The 6000-nt window shown below is 36.8% G+C and overlaps 1 protein-coding gene across 1 annotated transcript in view; it reads right to left on the minus strand.

Moving 5' to 3' along the window:
* Window positions 1–4434, minus strand: part of LOC307017360 (uncharacterized protein) — a 45388-nt gene extending 40954 nt beyond the window's left edge. The window contains exon 1 of the mRNA XM_079646934.1: window positions 4396–4434. The gene's annotated coding sequence lies outside the window, so the exon portion shown is untranslated. The remainder of the gene's footprint in view (window positions 1–4395) is intronic.
* Window positions 4435–6000: the final 1566 nt, after the last annotated feature.

The raw sequence follows: 6000 nt of genomic DNA on the forward strand, positions 1-6000 counted from the left end.
CAAGGATTGAAGCACTAATCCTCCGACTAGCACCTTTGTTCCTGATTTTAATATCCTATGTCATCCGATCTTAACTTTAAATCAGGTTGTTTTTTTGTTTTTGTTTTTTTTTTTTAAATGTTTGTTTTTTTTAAAAAAAAAATTATATTATTAAAGTAAATTAAAATATAAAAATTTTGCAAATTCTAAATTGTTTAAAAAATAAAAATTTGTGCAAATTTTAAATTGTTAAAAATAAAAATTGTACAGTGTACAGTATAGTTTTGACTTTGAAATATGAATTTGGTTCAAATTCACAATGTTATGGTGTTTCTGCTATTTGGGTAATAATTCTGTACTACCACCAGAGTGCGCTATTTTAAATTCCAGCTTAATCCACTAGGGAATAGCTGTTTCAAAACTGACTCGTTTTTAACAAGGAGAAACTTAGTTTCCTCAAAAATATCTTTAAAATAGGAATTTACACTATGGTTAAACAACACAACACATAACCGCCAAAACACATTTGCAAAGAAGAATATTCACAATGTTATGGTGTTTCCGCTATTTGGGTAATCATTCTGTACTACCACCAGAGTGCGCTATTTTAAATTCCAGCTTAATCCACTAGGGAATAGCTGTTTCAAAACTGACTCGTTTTTAACAAGGAGAAACTTAGTTTCCTCAAAAATATCTTTAAAATAGGAATGTACACTATGGTTAAACACACATAACACACATAACCGCCAAAACACATTTGCCAGCAGCAATATTTCAAAAACCGCCAAAACACATTTGCCAGCAGCAATACTTCAAATCTTTGGAAATACAACAATCCTTCTCTCTAATATCCAAAAATTGATTCAGCCTTCTAGTTCCAACTGTGACAAGAAGTATTATTCGTTCTTCACAAGATGGAGGTCAGGAAAATGCCTCATTGGAGTGAAACCAGCTGCATAAGAACAAAGAAAGGAGTGCTTTGAATTAGCATTTCACGAAATGGCGATTGCCCTGTCTTTGTTTTTCCACATGTGGGGTGTAAACAAGATGGCACCCGATTATTTCGCACTCTGACCTGTAGACAAAGAGATTTGTCCATGCGGCTCCCAGGTGGGAGTTTAAACAATGGCTAGGTGATCTTTAAACGAACAGTAACAAAGTAAACCACTGGTGTGGTATCATAAACCCTGAAATACAAGCCAAAACAACACTTAGTTTAAAATAACCACATTTCTATCTAGTTTACTATGAAAAAATGGGCTTTATCTTATTGATATCATCACTTAAAGTTAGGAACCCTTACGCACTAGCTATAAACCTGTTCACGTAATATTTGACTTTATAGTCGACTATGGTTAACTGTTGCTATTTGGACACGCCAAACTGGGACTAATATGGAGACCTATCAGCCACTGATAATAGACCGTCGTCTTATTACTGCACTGCTGCTGTAACTCCGATTACCGTAACCCACCCGCAATATCTTTTTTTAAACAGAACAGTTTTAACCACTGATAAAGGCCTAGACCTTAACCAAGCCTTTCTTGAAAAGGACTTTCTTCACTGACTTCGGTCTTAGCCCTTAACTGATTCACTATGCCCCGCTGGTTTTCACTTTCTCGGCCCTTAACCGATTCGCTATGTCTCTAGATCTTAACAAAAAGTCGTCAAATGGGCTATATACCCTTACGTCATAGGCTAACTAACTATTAATCGTAACAAGAGACACCCATGTGAAAGCAGCAAGGCACCTATCCGAAGTACAATGTCCACACACTATATATTTAAAATTCAACACCCACACGTGGTTAATAGCATGCAGGGTTAATGGAACAAAAGAAAATGTGAACTCACCCTGCCTGTGACAAAACAACGCCTCGTGGTTTTAGAGTGATTATTTTATCAGTTTGGGTTGTTTTAACATTAAAATGCACAGCTATTTTCAGGATCAGCCGGCTGCCATCAAACACACAAATCTAACTTTGCCTAGTTTAACTAGTGAAGAATCTTTGTCATAACAGGCATCTTCTTACCGATTGATTTGAGCTCTTGTGTGTCGAATGGCTGCAAGCGTCTCCAGGAAAAAGCCGGTTGGTTTTCTCTCCTCGGTCAGCGAGATCACGTCAGGGAAGTCACCAGATTGTTAACTGTGTTCGTTATTCTCCCGTCCAGGAGAGAAGCTTTAAAATAGGAGACTAAATGGAGTCTCTGTGAAAGTTCAATTGGGTACTTTAATTAAAAAAGGCGCGGTAGTGTTACAGACAGAATATTGTTCAGTCAGACAAACAGCTGTGATCCGCTCCTCGATAGGGAAGAGAAGAGCCTGGATCTCTCCTCCGTGGCTGTTTATATATGGTGTGCTGGCTCCTCCCCGCCAGCCGGCTCGCCTCGTCTCCAATGTCCGTTATTGCATTTAAACAGAGGATAGGTTCTTTTCACATTCAATATATACTTAACACGCCGTTTCTCCTCATATTCTCTTTCATCACTTTTCATTTAACACATTCTAAACGCTGTAATCAATACTCTAAACAATACTTCTCGGCTCGTTTGGTTTCCGGTCATTCCGGATGTTGTCACATGCTACTCTCGTCTGTAAACAATGTATTCAAATAAACTGTACCTTCATTTAATATTCAGCATGGTAGTATCTCGACATCTATAGTTGTAGTGTTAAATCAGTAGGCTTCGGTTTGCACCACTCCATATCATTTCGCTACTAAATTCACCTCTTCAGGAAATCGTATATTAGCCACATGCTAAATGCTAACCGGAGATGAAGGATTTTCAGAATAAAAGCTTAAAAGCTTAACTGCTTGTGCACAAGAATTTCTGGTTTTTCAGTATAAAAGAGGATTAAAACTGACGGCATGTTTAAACTACATTTCCCCATTAAAACATTGATTTTAATTTCTAACATTATCTTTTTCAAAAGAGCCCCCACCAATATTGATTTTGAAAAATATCTTTTAATTGAAATATGGGAGCAAAAACAAAAGGGTAGAATTGATCATACCATATTATGTTATTATTGCAACTGTTTTTATTATATTGTGTTGTTTTGTTTATATATATATATGTATGTGTGTGTGTACAAATTAATTAATATAAAGTGTACAGTATATATGTGAGTGTGTGTGTATAAATGAATGAATACATCTGTGTGTATAAATGAATAAATACACGTGTGAGTACATATAAGTGTGTGTTTATATATATATGTTTATAAATGAATAAATGTGTGTATATATATAAGATAGTATCATTAAATAATGCTGTGTGTGTATAAATGAATGAATACATCTGTGTGTATAAATGAATAAATACATGTGTGAGTACATATAAGTGTGTGTTTATATATATATATATGTTTATAAATTAATACATGTGTGTGTATATATATATAATAGTATCATTAAATAATGCTGTCAGATAAATGAAGTAGGCTACACAGTAATAGTCAAGGTTATGTTCAATATTCTGCACTTACACCAGCTGAGATGATAAAACACCAGTAATACAATCTCAGGACTCTGGATCGTTTACTTTCAGTCAACAAATCCTTTGGAAAGACAAAAAACAACTATTCAATATCCTGCTTTACACCGCGACCCCTATAACTGCCGAAGATGAAGTCTATGACGCTAAAGCTACGTCCTTGCGTAATGCGGAAGTGGGAGTGGTTAAATCTAAACTGGGTTGGAATAACGATAGACGCGTCAGGGACATGTCAAGGAAAGCCCGCCGGCCTTCCCTTCCAACGATTTGATTGGTCGGAAGGAAAGACCGACGGCCCTTGCCTTCCGACCAATCAAATCGGGAAGGCCTACAGTAACTGCCGTGCGTGAGGCTGCGTCTCACATACACAGTTGCCTTAGCGACAAGAGGCAGATATGAAATCTCCCTTCTACACAATATAATATTTGCAAGTATAGAGTAGTGGCTGATGTTTTAGTCAGAAACAGGTAAACTGTATTGTACACGTACTACTAATAAATAACTTTAGTGCGAGTAAGTTACGTATTTGCACTGTAAGAGACTGTATATCAACGCAGCCTCACTCGCACTTTCTCGCCACATCTGGCCGAACAATGAAACCTAGCCAAAGTAGCTAGATAGCATTAAACATATAGCTGCTAATGCTATCAATATAATGCCGATTGAATAATGATCACATAAAAGAGTGTAAGCTACATTAAGTTAAGATAAAATAAATATAATAAAAAAGAAGAAGAACGGCCTAAAGGAAAATAATTGTCATCCAGGCAGCTAAACTCAAACAATAGTTAGCTGTTCAACATTGGCAAAACATATTTATTTAAGTTTAAAAACATGTATTTAGACCCCTAGCTTGCTCACATTATGACAATATATCTGCTCACTTTGTTAAAAAAGTTTTGTTTCTCTATAACTTACCTAGAGTTAGACTCTCCTCCACTGACATCCATCCTCCACAGCAGCCAGAGGTGAAATGGCAGTTGGGACATTTGATTGACAGTTTGACAGTTGAATAATGATACATTTGAAATAACTCAACCGTGATTGGGCAGGACAGTGCCCAATGTTAGCCCAATGTTAGCCCAGTGTTAGTCAACACTAATGTGTTGACTATGTGCATTTTTATTTTTTCTATGTACACACGTGTGTGTAAAATAGTTCAGAAATGACACTGAATGTGTTGAATTGCCTTTGACACAGCAGTGTGTTAAAAAAAAATGACACATTAATTCTAGGAGTGTAATACTTTTACAAACACTATGGTAATAATATGCATTCATTATGACAATATCATACTATTATAGGAGTGTTCTATAGTGTGTTCAAAAAACAACTACAGAAACACTAAATATTATACTACAGTAGTACTATTTAAAATAATATAGTCTTACTGTAATACAGAAACACCAAAAAAAACACTATGGTAATACTTTTACAAACACTATATAATAATATGCATTCACTATGACAATATCATGCTATTACTATAGGAGTGGTTTACATTGTGTTCAAAAAACAACTACAGAAACACTATATATTATACTATAGTTATACTATTTAAAATAATATAGGAATACTACAAAGATCTAAATACATAGTATTACTATTGAAATATTATAGGGCTACTATAGCTAGTAAAATGGCACTACAGAAAAGACTATAGTAATACGATAGCTGGTGAAAAATACTATAGAACTCTACAAACTTACTATAGGATACTATACAACTCTTATAGTATACTATAGTAATACTATAGTTAATTTTCGTAAGGGAAGGAGCCTCATTCACTTTACATTGGGGTTGTTTGCGTGGTGCAGACACGTAAATGTAGCAAAGTTCGTGACTCCACCACGCAATGCGGTGTTAAGGATTCATGGTGAGTCACTCACGCACTCTGGTGAGATCAGGTTGAGGGGAACACACCAGTAAATACACCTCTCTTTTGCGGCTTTCACACCAGCGATTTCCCTTTCTAGCTCCGAACTAGAGCTTTTCTGGTTCAGCTCCGGTTTCCCTTTTCTGCTCCCGCTTTGTTCACACCGCCCAGAGCCCGACTGGTGCTGCCGCTGCTGTGTCATGACGTCACCGTTTACATCGCTGATTTGCTCCCCAACGGCGCTCACAACAACAACAACAACAACAACAACGGGGGACTGCGTTGGGTCGATGATCGTGTTGCTTTTAATCACACGAAGCCAGATTAAATTAAATAACGACTTCTCCAACCTTATGCTTTTCTCCAGAGTGCCTTTGTTCATTGTTTATTAATGTGTTTCAGCGGCATTTACCGACCGCTGCAGTGCTGGCTGCTCTTCCACGGGAGTTTATTCTCCCGTTAGCTCCCGGTTAGCTCACACTGCAGCGGCCGCTCTAAAGTATTCACTGTCCGACTGTCACACAAGCAGCTGATTCATATCCCCAGTTCCCCTTAAGTGAATGTTTGTCAGTCTGAATTGACGCTGTTTGGCATCACAACGCTGTTATTAAAGTTTCTCTGGTATAAAATGGGTGCTGTTAGCATAG

This window comes from Notothenia rossii (genome assembly GCF_949606895.1).
Source record: "Notothenia rossii genome assembly, chromosome: 1".
Classification (NCBI taxonomy): domain Eukaryota; kingdom Metazoa; phylum Chordata; class Actinopteri; order Perciformes; family Nototheniidae; genus Notothenia; species Notothenia rossii.